This window comes from Mobula birostris, chromosome 9 (genome assembly GCF_030028105.1).
Source record: "Mobula birostris isolate sMobBir1 chromosome 9, sMobBir1.hap1, whole genome shotgun sequence".
NCBI lineage: Eukaryota > Metazoa > Chordata > Chondrichthyes > Myliobatiformes > Myliobatidae > Mobula > Mobula birostris.
In genome coordinates this window covers 140,430,880-140,447,007 of record NC_092378.1, presented here as the reverse complement: position 1 = coordinate 140,447,007, position 16,128 = coordinate 140,430,880, and the positions used below count along the sequence as shown (strand labels likewise).

General features: G+C 44.6%; 1 long non-coding RNA gene across 2 annotated transcripts in view; it reads left to right on the top strand.

Annotated features, from left to right (window-relative positions):
• Positions 1-16,128, top strand: part of LOC140203136 (uncharacterized) — a 92,258-nt gene that overhangs the window by 21,703 nt on the left and 54,427 nt on the right. For both annotated transcript variants that reach the window (XR_011887292.1, XR_011887293.1), the window contains exon 3: positions 15,831-15,910. This is a non-coding gene — a long non-coding RNA (uncharacterized lncRNA). The remainder of the gene's footprint in view (positions 1-15,830; positions 15,911-16,128) is intronic.

The window sequence follows — 16,128 nt, the reverse complement described above, 5'->3', positions numbered from 1 at the left end:
TTCCAGGAACCACTCCTCTCTCTCCCTTTAGTTTTATCTTTCCACTGGCCCCCATTTCTTTTCCTTCCCCTGTCCTCTCAATTTGCCTATGCTCCACATATTCCTCCCACCTCTCTCCCTTTATTCCATGGTCTACTGTCCTCCCCCATCCGATTCCATCTTCTTCAGCCCTTTGTCACTTCCATCTATCACCTCTTAGCTTCTTACGTCATTCGCACTCTCTTCCCTCCCTCACCTGCCTAACAACCCCTTCACCTGGATCCACCTATCACCTGCCAGGATTTGGCCCACCCCTCCCTCCCACCTTTTTATACTGGTACACCCTTCTTTCTTTCCAGTCCTGGTGAAAGGTCAACGTTAGAAAGACCAAGGAATTGATTGTGGGCTTCAGCAAGGGGAAGTCGAGGGAACACACACCAGTCCTCACCAAGGGATCAGAAGTTGAACGGGAGAGCAATTACATGTTTCTAGGTGTCAACATCCCTGAGGATCTATCCTGAGTCCAACTTATGGATGCTGTTACAAAGGAGGCACAACAGTGGCCTTATTTCTTTAAGAGTTTGAGGAGAATTAGTATGTACCAAAGCCATTCGCGGATTTATACCTATGTACTGTAGAGAACATGCTAACTGGTTGCATCATCGTCTGGTATGGAGGGGCCACTGCACAGGATTGGAAAAAGTTGTAAACTCTGCCAGCTTTGTCATGGGTACTAGCCTTCCCAGCACTGGGGACACCTTCAAAAAAGTGGCATCCTTCATTGAGAACCCCTATCATCCAGGACATGGCCTCTTCTTATTGCTACCTCCAAGGAGCAAGTACAGGAGCCTAAAGATACACACTTAGCAATTCAGGAACAGTGTTTATCCCTCTGTCATCATAATTATGAATAGACAATAAACCCATGAACTCTACCTCAGTATCTTCTTTCCTCTCTTTTTGTGCTACTTATTTAATCTATTTTTATTTAATTTATTCATTTATCTATCAATTTATTGAGATTCAGCTAGGAACAGGCCCTTCCAATCCCTTGAGCCACACTACCCAGCAGCCCCCGGTTTAACCCTAGCCTAGGAGGTAAATGGACAGTCACCATTTCAGAATCAGAATCAGGTTTAACATCACTGGCATCTGTCGTGAAACTTGTTGTTTTGTGGTAGCAGTACAATGCAACGCATAATGATTAAAACGATAAATTAAAATAAAAATGGCACAATGGCATAGTGATTTGCATAACGCTTTACTGTACCAGTGACCCAGGTTCAATTCTCACTGCTGCCTTTAAGGAGATTGTACATTCTATTCGTGAGACATATGGGTTTCCTCCGGGTGCTCCAGTTTCCTCCCACAGTCCAAAGAGCTACCGGTTGGTCGGTCAATTGGTTATCGTAAATTGTCAGAGGACTGCTGGGCAGCACTGCTTGAAGGGCCAGAAGTATTTATTCCATGCTGTATCTCAATAAATAAATAAACAAACAAACAAACAAATAGAAAAATACATAAATAAGTAGAAGATCAGGTAGGTTGTTGCAATAATCCTCATCCTTCCTGGAATAGAAGTATCAGGTAAGGATGCTTAGATCATTGTCCTAATTTGTTGCTCTGACTCCTTGTTCACCAATGAAATGACAAAGAGAAATGCCTGCTTTTCTATAGCGCTGTTTGGGAGTTTTTGGGGTGACCACATATAGCAAATAACTTCAGCCTTCAATCTTCAGATCTGAATATGGACTGTAGATTAAGTTTAAAGTGCCCCTCCGAACAATGAGTTCCTCAGAGCCATGAACCACAGTTAATTGGAAAACCAGACAACGCTGATTTAAATTAATTTGGGTGTCTGTAGTGTGGGTGTGAAAGAAACATTGTGGATGCATTGTAAATATGGGAATTGTCCTTTGATCTTTAGTATATATTATGTTGCATAGTGTTGGGTCAAGCAAGTTTCCTCCTCCAAAAGGGTCTCAATATGATGCCTGCTGTGTCTCATTTGTCAAATAAAGAGACTACCATATCTACCAACTACTTCTCTCTGGTGACTTTGCTCAGGTGACAACATGTGCCTTTGAAAGCAACATGTGCCTTTGAAAGCATCATGTATCCCTAAACATCTTACAGCTAACAACTTTTACAATATAATGACTGTTGTGATGTAAGTGTGACAGTCAATTTATGCAAGGAAAATTGGTAGAAGCAGAAAGATTTTAATGAACAGTGGTACTACAGGATAACATGTGACCCTGATAAAGGGTCACGACACAAAACGTTGACTGTTTATTCCTCGCCATAGATGCTGCCTGACTTGCTGAGTTCCTTCAGCATTTTGTGTGTGCTGCTCTGGATTTCCATCATCTGCAGAATCCCTTGTGTTTATGGTACTCCAGTGTTTTGGAAGTTAGTTTAGGCTACCAAATTAGCATTCAGAAGCTGAAGGCAATAATCCACAGGTGTGCAGACGAATCCCACAACTGAAGTTTGGCAGTTTAAATTTAAATTTAAATTTAAGCAGTTGAATAAATCTGGATTTTAAAACAAAACTCAGTATCAGCAATGGTCATGTTGAAATTATTGGATTACCATCACTATTGCCTTTCAGGGAAAGAAATCTTCACCCTGTGTGTACTATATGTGACTCCTGATGCTTTTGCTAACTAAACCAAATTAAATATATCATGCAACAAGCCACACTAGATAATGATTTTGACCATTAACTGTATGTCTTTTTTCATTGTAATTAGTTCAAACAAGTCAGTGATTCACTATGCAGCATTAAAATAAACTTCATTAATTCTTTTCTTACACAACTCTTTTAGCAGTTTCACAGCATCCAAAACTCATTAAGTTTATTCAGATATTCTCCCCCAGGACAAACCAGAGTTTGATGTGCTGAGTACTCTCTGCGTCAAAGATTTAGAGTCTTCTTCCGCATTATTGGTCTTTGAAGATATTGTTATCAATCGTACAATGAGGAACTTTTTTATACATTCCTTTGTAAACTTTCTGACATTATTTGATTTTGTAGCCTATTCTATGGCTAAAGTCAACCCCTTTTCCATATATTTACTCCCATATTTTGGTGGGTCTCGTAATTACCTGGTCCGCTGTCATCAGAGTTGAGATTTGTACAATTCTGTCCGTGGTACACAGCATCCAAAAATTGTCTGTGTATTTTGGTCCCAGGAATACTTGGGGGGGGGGTTTGGAAACAGCACTGTAAGATTGTCTCAGGTGGAGAATTACTGCAGCTACACTGATACTAACTAAATGTTCAAAGGTCAATGCAACCCCACTTCACGTTCTACTTTCAGTTTCATACTGACCAAGTCTCTTCTGTTGCTTTCAGTTCTTCCATTTAACTCCTTCTTCTTTCTATTGTCCTTCCTAAACAAAGGAACACCGTAGCCTGTTCTTCAGTCTTCTGGCTCCTCACTTGTAACTAAGATATATGTCACTGGCCAAACTATTAATTACTTGCCCTCTCATCTTGTAGGTAACTCTTACAAATCTTGTTAGGACTTCTATAAAGGGCTTTTGGAATATTTTGCTACATTAATGCTGCTTTCTATTCATAGAAAAACACTGATCTCAAACCACTGCCTTGCTGCTATACCCATCCGTGGGGAAGGCTTCAGGAGTAAACTCCACGGAAAAGCCCAGAGCTGGAGTACCTAGGGCCGTCCTACATTAAATTCAATGTTGACTGGCAACTCCTGCAACGCTGCTGGTGCCAAACTATGTCAGTCTCTGCCGTTCCTTTGGATTCATCAGCTGCACGGAGAGGGTGATCCTGCTGGAATGGGTAATGGCTTACTCTCCATATCACACCGCCCTGGCTTGCGTGTCATGCAGGCATCTGGAACACAACATCCATGGTCAACCCCTACCACCGGAAGGCTTCAATATTCGCAATGTGATGGAGAAGGTTCAGGTCATCATTATCCCAATTTGCTGGGGGACAGGATCAGGGAATGTATGATCCTTTTCTCGAGTCAGGAAGAGAATATTTGAGGTAGTTTTCGGGTGGTTGAATACAAACGTAGGCACATAGAAATCGACAGCACATTACAAGCCCTTCAGCCCGCAACGTTGTGCCGACCATATTTCAAAGGTACACTTAATGTCAGAGAAGTGTACACAATATGCATCCTGAAATGCCTTTTCTTCGCACCCATCCACGAAAACAGAGGAGTGCCCCCAAAGGATGAACGACAGTTAAATGTTAGGTCCCCACTGCACCCCCCTCCCACGCATAAGCAGCAGCAAGCCAATGATCCCCCTCCCCCACCAGCAAAAAAAAGCATCGGCACCCACCACTGAGCACTCAAGTGTGCAACAAAGCAACAGCAAAGACACAGACTTGCAGTACTCCAAAGGCTACTCGGGAACCCAGTATTTGACATACCACAGGCTCTCTCTCCCTAATAAGGGAAAAAGAAATGTCTCTGTTTCACAGCGAGAGGGGAGACATAACGAACGATGTTAAAAGTTTGTTGCGTCGCTTTTTCCGGGCTCTGTGCCCAAAGATCTCTGGTCTTCTGGGCACACAGCCAGAGATCTTTTGTCTCCCACGACATACTGATTTCCTGCTGGAACACCGACCTTCGGTCCGCCCGTCTCCAAAGTCACGAGATCCCGGTGCTCCGAAGGTGAGCTAATTTCATAGGCCGCATCCTTGGCATATCAAATAACAGCCAGTTGTGAAACCCTGAGAGCAGGTCCCATTCCCACAAAGAACTGAAGTCAGTGTGTAACTCCAGGTCAGGGTCTTCAAAAGAACCCAGAAAGGGAAAAATAGAGATATTAAAGATAGAAATAGAACTGTTTCCAAAGATGCAAGCAAAAGAGTCACCATTAGGTGCCATCATCTAATCACCGCCCTTATCAACTCCAGAGACCTTCCATCCTCAGCCAGAAAACTCATAATTCCCACACCCCGCACTGCTCGGTTTTACCTCCTCCCCAAGATCCACAAGCCTGACTGTCCTGGAAGACCCATACTTTCTGCCTGCTCCTGCCCCACCGAACTTGTATCTGCCTACCTGGACTCCATTTTGTCACCCATAGTTCAGTCCCTCCCCACCTACACCTGGGATACATCCCATGCCTTCCACCTCTTCAATAACTTCCAGTTCCCCAGTCCCGACTGCTTCATTTTCACTATGGACGTCCAATCCTTATACCCTTCCATTCCCCATCAAGAAGGCCTCAAAGCCCTCCGCTACTTTCTAGACAATAGACCTATCAGTTCCCCACCACCACCACCACCACCCTCCTCCGGTTGGCGGAACTGGTACTCACACTTAATAACTTCTCTTTTGGCTCTTCCCACTTTCTTCAGACTAAGGGTGTAGCTATGGGCACTCGCATGGGCCCCAGCTATGCCTGCCTCTTCATTGGTTATGTGGAACAGTCTGTGCTCCAAACCTATAGTGGTATTGCTCCCCAACTTTTCCTTCGTTACATTGACAACTACATTGGTGCTGCTTCCTGCACCCAAGCTGAGCTCATCAATTTCATCGACTTTGCTTCTAACTTCCACCCAGCCCTCAAATTCACTTGGTCCATCTCGGACTCTTCTCTCCCCTTTCTCAATCTCTCAGTCTCCATCACTGGAGACAGACTGTCCACTGACATCTTCTACAAGCCCACTGACTCTCATAACTTCCTCACTATACCTCTTCCCACCCTGCTGCATGCAAAAATGCCATTCCCTATTCCCAGTTCCTCCGTCTCTGCTGCACCTGCTCCCAGGATGAGGCTTTCCGTTCCAGGACATGTCAAATGTCCTCTTTCTTTAAGCATCGTGGTTTCCCTTCTGCCGTCACCAATGATGCCCTCACCCGCATCTCCTCCATTTCCCACACCTCGGCCCTCACCCCATCCTCCCGTCACCACAACAGGGACAGAGTTCCCCTTGTCCTCACCTACCACCCCACCAGCCTCCGGATCCAGCACATTATCCTCCGCAACTTCCACCACCTTCAACAGGACCCCACCACTAAGCGCATCTTTCCCTCTCTGCCCCTCTCCGCTTTCCACAGAGATCGTTCCCACCATGACTCCTTGGTCCACAAGTCCCTCCCCACGGATCTCCCACCCGGCACATATCCCTGTAAGTGTAAGGGCTACACCTGTCCCTACACGTCTTCTCTTGCCACCATTCAGGGCCCAAACGGTCCTTCTAGGTGAGGAAACACTTCACTTGTGAGTCTGTTGGGATCATCTATTGCATCCAGTGCTCCCGACACAGATTGGGGGACCACTTCGTCGAGCACCTCCTTTCCTTCCGCCACAACATACAGGATCTCCCAGTAGCCACCCACTTCAACTCTGCTTCACGGTCCCATTCGGATATGTCCATACATGGCCTCCTCTACTGCCATGATGAGGCCAAACTCAGGTTGGAGGAGCAACTCCTCATATACTGTCTGGGTAGTCTCCAGCCCCTTGGCATAAACATTGAATTCTCCAACTTCTGGTAATTCCCTCCCCCTCCCTTCCCCCATCCCAGTTTCACTCTGCCCCCTCCTCCAGCTGCCTATCACCTCCCTCATGGTTCCGCCTCCTTCTACTACCCATTGTGCGTTCCCCTATTCCTTCTTCACCTTTCCTGCCTATCCCCTCCCTGCTTCCCCTCCCGCACCCCTTTATCTTTCCCCTTACTGGTTTTTCACCTGGAACCTACCAGCCTTCTCCTTCCCACCCTCCCCCCACCTTCTTTATAGGGCCTCTGCCCCTTCCCTCTTCAGTCCTGACGAAGGGTCTCGGCCCGAAACGTTGACTGATCATTTCCACGGATGCTGCCCGACCTGCTGAGTTCCTCCAGCATGTTGTGAGTGTTGTTTTGACCCCAGCAATCTGCAGAGTATTTTGTGATTAGGTGCCATTGTCTCCTCCTAAGCTCCTCCCCCTACTCTGGATGCTGCCTAGGTTTTCCCTACTGTATAGCGCTGTATTTTTCTAAGTTCCATGTACCTATCTAAGAGTCTCTTAAAAGACCCTATTGTGTCCACCTCTACCACTGTCGCTGGCAGTGCATTCCACACACTGACCACTCTGTGTGAAAAACTTACCTCTGACATCCCTTCTGTACCTATTCCCCAGCACCTTAAAACTATGCCCCCTCGTGTTAGCCATTTCAGCCCTGGGAAAAAGCCTCTGGCTATCCGCACGATCAGTGCCTCTCATCATCTTATACACCTCAAAACAGATTAAAATGCATCACCAGCACTAGCCTCCCACCATCAAGGATATATACACAGAAAGATGCTGGAAAAATGGCAGCAATATCATAAAGGATCACACCGATCCTGTTTATCTCATTGAGGAGGAGAAGACTCAAAAACTTACTTTCCCCGAGCAGTAAGGCTGATCAACACCTGCAGCTACCAACCCACCCCTCCACACCCCCAACCACTACTTTATCATTTTCAGTCAGAATCATCTTATGTAAATTCATGGCAGATGCAATTTAATGTGGATAAATGTGAGGTTATCCACTTTGGCAGCAAGAACAGGAAAACAGATTATTATCTGAATGGTGGCCGATTAGGAAAAGGGGAGGTGCAACGAGACCTGGGTGTCATTGTACACCAGTCATTGAAAGTGGGCATGCAGGTACAGCAGGCAGTGGAAAAGGCGAATGGTATGCTGGCATTCATAGCAAGAGGATTCGAGTACAGGAGCAGGGAGGTACTACTGCAGTTGTACAAGGCCTTGGTGAGACCACACCTGGAGTATTGTGTGCAGTTTTGGTCCCCTAATCTGAGGAAAGACATCCTTGCCATAGAGGGAGTACAAAGAAGGTTCACCAGATTGATTCCTGGGATGGCAGGACTTTCATATGAAGAAAGACTGGATGAACTGGGCTTGTACTCGTTGGAATTTAGAAGATTGAGGGGGGGATCTTATTGAAACGTATAAAATTCTAAAGGGATTGGACAGGCTAGATGCAGGAAGATTGTTCCTGATGTTGGGGAAGTCCAGAACGAGGGGTCACGGTTTGAGGATAAAGGGGAAGCCTCTTAGGACCGAGATGAGGAAAAACTTCTTCACACAGAGAGTGGTGAATCTGTGGAATTCTGTGCCACAGGAAATGGTTGAGGCCAGTTCATTGGCTATATTTAAGAGGGAGTTAGATATGGCCCTTGTGGCTAAAGGGATCAGGGGGTATGGAGGGAAAACAGGTACAGGGTTCTGAGTTGGATGATCAGCCATGATATTACAGAATGGCGGTGCAGGCTCAAAGGGCCGAATGGCCTACTCCTGCACCTATTTTTCTATGTTTCTATGTACAGACACTTCATATTCACACAATCAATCTATGCATATAAGTTATCTTAAGTATTTAAACTTATTGTGTTTATTTTATTATTGTGTTCATTAGCTTACTGTTTTTTTTAGATGCATTGGATCCAGAGTAACAATTATTTTGTTCTCCTTTACACTTGTGTACTAGAAATGACATGAAACAATCTCGAAAAAAAAATCAGCCCCCATGCTTTATTGTCAGTGTATCATGTGAGGATAAACTTTTATTTGTAACAACAAAGGAGAGTGTGAAGGACATATTAAGGTGGTGGAAATGGACAGTGTAATCCCTGGACTCAGCTTCTCAGATGAGAAGTTGGAAATTGCTTTGAAATCTTTCCAGATTCTTGGCAAAAGTGTAAAGGGGAATGAGATAAGAGATTTGCTTTGTCAAAGGCTTGGATTGACAGTTCTGTAGGCTTGATTTTCTTATCCATCAATTTGAATGCAGTAATGCCTGTGTGTTGAGACTGACTGATGCTTTTACATCAGAGTGTGAGTCAATTTGTCTGTTTATGCTCCGTCTTTCTGCTGCATCTGTTTAGTGTCATCTTCTGCATTGAATGATTGAGTCCAATTCTGCCTTTCAGCTTGACTTTCCCACCTGAATTTCCTTCAATAATCTTATACTTGTTCCGTATTTGTAAAAATCATCACTAAAAAAGAAACTACAGTAAAGCTCCAATAATCCAGTGTAACACTCAAAAGTGCTGGAGGATCTCCACATGTCAGGTAGTATAAGACCATAAGATATAGGAACGGAATTAGGCTATTTTGCCCATTGAGCCTGCTCTGCCATTTCAGCATGGCTGATCCACTTTCCCTCTCAGCCCCCATCTCCTGCCTCCCCCGCTCCCCATATCCCCCTTCATGCTCTGAATAATCAAGAATCTAACAACCTCTGCGTTAAATATACCCAAAGACATGACCTCCACTGCTGCCTTCTCAAGAAGAAATTCCTCCTCATCTCCGTTCTAAAAGGACACCCCTCTACTCTGAGGCTGTGTCCTCAGGTCTTAGACTCTCCCACCAAAGGAAACATCCTCTCCACGTCTATTCAATAGAGGCATTGGATAAGTTTCAATGAGGTCACCCCTCATTCTTCGGAACTCCAAAGAATAGAGGCCCAGAGCCATCAAACGCTCCTCATGTGACAAGCCTTTCAATCCCGGAATCATTTTTGTGAATCTTTCAATGATGGAATCATTTTTGTGAAGGGAAATGAACAGTTGACATTTCAGGCTGAGACTCTTCATCAGGGCTGAAAGAGAAGGGAGCAGAAGCCAGACTAGAAGGGGGAAGTGGAAGGAATAAAGGAATACAAGCTGGCAGGGAATAGATGAGACCAGTAGAGAAAGAAGGTGGGCAGGGAGAGAAGGACGGGGGGGTGGGAATGAAATAAGAAGCTGGTAGATGATAGGTGGAAGAGGTGAAGAGTTGAAGACAGAGGAGTCTGATATGAGTGGAGAGTGACCATGGAAGGAAGGAAAGGAGATAGGGTACCAGATGGGAGGTGATGAGTTCATGAGCAGAAGAGAAGGGGTGAGAGAGGAACCAAAAAGGGAAATGTAAAAAGAGGGTAGTGGGAGGGGAGAGTATTATCAATCCTGGTCACCTCATTATAGGAAGAATATAGAAGCTTTAGAGAGGGTGCAGAGGAGATTTACCAATATTAGAGAGCATGCCTTGTGAGGAAAGGTTGAGGAAGTAGAGCTTTTCTCTTTGGAGCAAAGATGGATGAGAAGTGACGATAGAGATGATAGGCATCCGTTAGTCTCGTGAGACCATGGATTTGCGCCTTGGAAGGTCTCCAGGGCGCAGACCTGGGCAAGGGTGTATGAAAGACCGGCAGTTGTCCGTGCTGCAAGTCTCCCCTCTCCACGCCACCGATGTTGTCCAAGGGAAGGGCACTAGGGCTGATAAAGCTTCGCACCAGTGTCGTCACAGAGCAATGTGTGGTTAAGTGCCTTGCTCAAGGACACAACGCGCCGCCTCAGCTGAGGCTCGAACTAGCGACCTTCAGATCACTAGACCGACGCCTTAACCACTTGGCCACGCGCCAACACTGATAGAGATGAATAAGAGGCATAGGTAGAGTAGACAGCTATTGCCCTTTTGCCAGGAGGCCAGTAGTTAATATGAGAAGACATATTTCTAAGGAGATTGTAGAAAAGCATAGAGGCGATGTCAGAAGTAGGTTTTTTCACACAGTAATTGGTAACTGCATGAAACACACTGCCAGGGGTGGTGGTAGAGACAGATACATTAAGAATATTTAAGAAACACTTAGATGGGCACATGGATGAAAGAAAACTGGAGGGCTAAGTGGGTGATCATGATTAGTTGATCTTGGAGTGGGTTAAAAGGTCAGCCCAATATCATGGGCTGAAGGAACTGTGCTGTGCTGTATTGCTCTGTGTTCACAGTAATTTCAAATGTTTTTGACTGTAGTTTTTCCTCAGATATACTTCTGAAAAACAAATGTCTCAATTCCAATGAAAAGTGAAGCATCAAGCAGTTGTTCCTCTAAATTAGAGTAGAAGTGTAGGAAACTAGAAGCGTGAAAGCAATTTGGAAATGAGTGAAAGGACACCGTTCACTGCAAGGATGGGCAGTGAATGTTCAAGTACAAACGTATAAGGTAAGTACTGGAAGATGATAAATGTTAACAAGTTAGCAAGGGACACTCCGACCCAAATGATAGAAAAATAGCAAACAAAAATAATAATATTCAATGTTTAAATAGATGCAATATTTACAAATCTTGCACATCCATTATTGAGAAAAGGAATGCAGAAAAGATTGGGATTTCTTGGATAATGGCAGAGACTATATTTAATTTGAAAATAAAGAGGAATTTACTGCTGCAAGAGAAGGTAATAAAACTGAAAGTGAAACCCTTTGAAATAATAACAAGATTAAAGGGACGCACGAGTAACAGCAACACACACAAAATGCTGGAGGAGTTCGACAGTTCAGGAAGCATGGTCTTGAGGCCTTATCTCGGTCGGGGTCGACCATGGATATTGAGTCCTAGCTGTCTACATGGTACGCAAGCCAGTCCAGTAGGATACGGAGAGCAAGCCCTCGCCCATGTCACAGGTTCCCTCTCTCCGCACGGCTGATGAATCCAAAGGAATCCAAAGTCAATGGAGGAGGGGAGGAGAAGATGGCGACGCAACGCAGCGCACGTGGCCTCTCCGGTGAATGATATCTGTATTTGTCAAGTAGGATGCCGTGCACAATCCCGATTTAATGGAGACAGACGTGAGAAGCACAGGGGAACATCTGCAGAAATTTCTGAAATGCCCGCTTCGCTGCCGCTGTTACTGTGCGATTGAGAATCTCCAGAGGGGAAGGGCCTGAATCCTCGGCCTTGCCTGTATCTTGGCGGCCGGGGCGGGGTCGAAGCGCTCGGCAGAGATGGTGCTCAGTGCTTGGTGTCGGAGGGCTGGTCGGAGGCTTGAAGTTTTCGGACGGACTCAAGAATCGGCCATGGTCGGGTGCTTCCAAGGTGCTGCATCGGCAAGTTTGCAGCGCTGGAGGTTCATGGCAGGGAGAGTTTTCTTCCTCCTACCATCTGCTTGAGATGATAGGACTTTCAAGACCTTGAGACTTTTTTTTACCGTGCCTATAGTCTGTTATTTATCAAGTTACAGTATTGCTTTGCACGGTTGTAACTATATGTTATAATTATGTGGTTTTTGTCAGTTTTTTTAGTCTTGGTCTGTCTTGTGTTTCTGTGATATCATACTGGAGGAACATTGTATCATTTCTTAATGCGTGCATTACTAAATGACAATAAACGAGGACTGCGTGTCCTCATAATCTAATCTAATCTAAACTGCAGAGATCAATACAGTTTGGCATCAGAGGCATCGCAGGAGTTGAACTGAGCATAAGACTTCCTTAAGGACTCCAACTCTGAAATTTTCCCAAAGCCTTTCCCATGAACGGGTATAGCTGCAAGGCAGTGGAGGCTTGAGATCAGAGTTTTCCTTCTTGTAGGTGAACTGCTTGATGCTCTACTTTTCATTGGAATAGAAACATTTGTTTTTAGAAGTATATCTGAGGAAAACTTCAGTCAAAAACATTTTGAAATTACTGTGAGCATAGAGCAGTACAGCACAGCCCTGTTCCTTCGGCCATTGATAAAGTGCTAACCTTTTAACCCAACATCAACTAACCATTATCTCCAACATAGCCCTCCATTTTTCTTTCATCCATATGCCCATTTAAGTGTTTCTCAAATGTCCTTAATGTAACTGGCTGTATCACCACCCCTAGCAGTATGTTCCATGCACTTAACACTTACTATGTAAAAAACTTAACCCTGACTTCCCACTCCCCCCCCCCCCATACTTTTCTACAATCTCCTTAGAAAAATGCCTTCTTGTATTAACTATTGGCCTCCTGGGAAAAGGGCAATAGCTGTCTACCCTAGCTATGCCTCTTATTCTCTTTTTCATCTCTATCAAGTCATTTCTCATCCTAAACAGGCGAAAATCTGCAGATGCTGGAAATCCAAGCAACACACACAAAATACTGAAGGAACTCAGATGGCCAGGCAGCATCAATGGAAAAAAGTACAGTCGATGTTTCGGACTGAAACGTCGACTATACCTTTTTCCATAGATGCTGCCCGGCCTGCTGAGTTCTTCCAGCATTTTGTGTGTTCGCCTCTCATCCTCCTTTGCTCCAAAGAGAAAAGCCCTAGCTTCCTCAACCTTCCCTCACAAAACATGCTCTCTAATCCTTGTAAGTCTCCTCTGCACCCTCTCTAAAACTTCCACATTCTTCCTATATTGAGGTGACCGGAACTGAACACAATACTCCCATATCCCACTTCTGTCTTTTTCCATTCCCCATTTTGGTTCCTCTCTCACCTCTTCTCTCCTTCTCATGAGCTCATCACCTCCCCCTGGCACCCCACCTCCTTTCCTTTCTTCCATGGTCCATTCTCCTCTCCTTTCAGATTCCTCCTTCTTCAACTCTTCATCTCTTCAACCTATCATCTCCCAGCTTCTTACTTGATGCCACTCCACGGGTCCAGGGGCGTTCTCCTGAAAAAAACAGAGCACCACCCAAAAAGCTAACCCTTTAGGACTGTGAAGTTAGTTGTGGACTGTTATCGTGAAAGCATGTTTATTTGGAACATGGGTTCATGAAAGGGAAATCAAATGTTTTGTACATGTACAATTATATGCTGCAATAATCTAAAGGGGGAGGAAATATAATGTATAGATCTATTTCTTTTTGAGCACTGAACCCCCCCACTTAGCTGTACATATTGATCTGTTGTCTGTGCATGTGCTGTTGTCTACGCATGTGCATTGTTCTCTCTCTCTCGCTGCGATGTGAATACGCCAGTTAAAACCAACTCCCTTGCGCATGCTTTTATTTCATTGATATCTAATTGTGCACAGACACAACACAGGCCATGCTCTTTTCTTGCTGCTGCCATCAGGTAGAAGGTGCAGGTACCTCAGGACTCACACCACCAGGTTCAAGAACAGTTGCTACCCCTCAACCATCAGGCTCCTGAAAAAAAGGGGATAACCACACTCATTTAAGGACTCTTTTACCTTGTTATTTCATGATCATTATTTATTGCAATTTACTTATTATCTGCATTTGCACTGTTTACAGTTTACAGTTCCTGATTCTTACAGTTTACAGATCCTGATTACTGTTACTGTTCTATAAATTCGCTAAGTATGCCCGCAGGAAATGAAGAATTTCAGGGCTGTATGTGGTGACATGTGTGTACTCTGACAATAAACTTTACTTTGAACTTTGATCTGCATGCGATTGGAACCTGTGATTTATATTTTAACGGTTTCCTTCTGGACCGATTGAGTGAAGTGGTATTGTGCAGTCTCCAAGGGAGTTTGGTGTGTTTGGGAGTGGACCGTGTGGCCTGGAGGTCTGAAAGCCTGGAGATAGGATACAACCCCATGACTGGCTCCATTGCTTCTCTGCGATTGAGGCTTCGAGCAAGGCTGAAGTCGACAAGGATAAGACAGCAGGACAGTCAGGTGTTTGGTGCCGTCTGCCTTCGTTTGACCGGTCTTCCTCTCCCTCTCGCTAGCTGCAGTTGGAGGAGAGTGCAGGAGTCTTAGGTTCCATGTTGCAAGGATTGATCAATGAGGCTCAAGGCAGTGGTCTCACTCTGGGGTCTTAAAGGTCCATGTTGCATGTGTTTCTGGATTCAGGTTACACGTTTTTTTGATGTTTTTGAGCAGTTTGATTGAAATGCTTGGTGAGGACCTGGGTGCTTCGGCGAAGGCCAACTCTACGGTCTGCAGCCGGCTGGTGACGCGGCGCTGAACTGAACTGAACTGAATACTCCTGCACTCCTAGTCTGATGTTCGATATTCATTGTGTTGTTCGCTTGGTTTTTGCTGTTTGTACAATTTGTTCTTTTATTGCACCTTGGGTGTTTGGGGTTTTCTTCGAATGGGTTCCATGGTGTTTCTTTGTTTCAAGGCTGCCTACGGGGGGACGAATCACGGAGTTGTATCTGTATACAAACTTTGATAATAAACATACTTTGAATCTTTTTGATTCTTTGAATGCAATTACTTCTCAGTAAGTGTTCTGCTTCAGTTATAAGGTGAAATAAAAATTCAGAACTTCCATCTACTGGAGTAAACTTACCTGATTGCCTATCCAAGATTATCATTAGTCATTCTCGTTGCTAGTATCAATTTGATGCGCCAGATAGCATTTTTCATATCATGGCACTCTGTGATTCTGTGTTGATGACCTTACAGCTGACTCATCTCAATTGCACACTGGCAATTCAATACTTGCTAAGCAAGAAGTAAAGTACCTGCCCCGTTGTACTTAAATTAAATAGAGCAAGTCCTTACCTCCCATCGTTCCATCCACTTCAAGTTACTCAATGTCTCAGAGGATCTGTCCTCAGTCTACACATTGATGCAATCATGGTGAAGACACACAAGAGATTGTGCCTCTTTAAGATTTGATATGTCACCAAAGACCCCTGCAAATTTCCACAGATGTTAAAAAAACCTATAAAATTCCAACAATAAATATATTTAAAAAAATTACATTAAATAAGTAGTGCAAAAAGAGAGCAAAAAAGAAGGAAATTCATGGACAATATTGAAGTTGTGTAGGTACAATGACTTTGAGACGTTGACCAGCTACAAACAGAATAGGGCGTAAGTGGTGATCAGCCGTCGAGCCAAAGCACCCTGAGCAACTCCCTGATGACCATTGACAGTCGTACAGGCATTTGTTTCCTACTCGCTTAATGTACCCACTCAAGAGATCTTCCTTTTTCTTGCTTCTGCTTTAAATGCAACCCCATCTGAGGAACTGGTGACAAGTGCCAACGCAGTCAATGTGTCTGGCTAGATCAACAATCCAACTTAAAGGGAAAGGAAGAGATAGGGAAGTAACTGGTGGCACAGGCACCCTTCAGTTGGTAATGCAGCAGGAGCTAAGATGGTGTTGTTCTTTGCCATGGTCTAAAATCAGCCCATTTCTTCCAGAGCAGCAGAGTGAACAACTGGTGGAGATGCTGCCCCATTGCTCAAGTAACTCCCCACATCTAAGGCATGCAGTCTGGTAGGTAAGTTGCCCTCAGTAATTAACATAAGTGGTAGAAGCTGGGGGAAGCCAAAGGGAATGTGGAAACAATAGAATGAGGATAGTGTGGAATGGCTGATTAGAAAGACCTGTTTCTGTCCCTTTTGATTTGAAAACATTTCTCTCACTCCCCTCAATCTATTTATACAGAATAGGTCCATCACTGAAGCATGAGGCCATGATTAAGGTACTCAGCCGGAA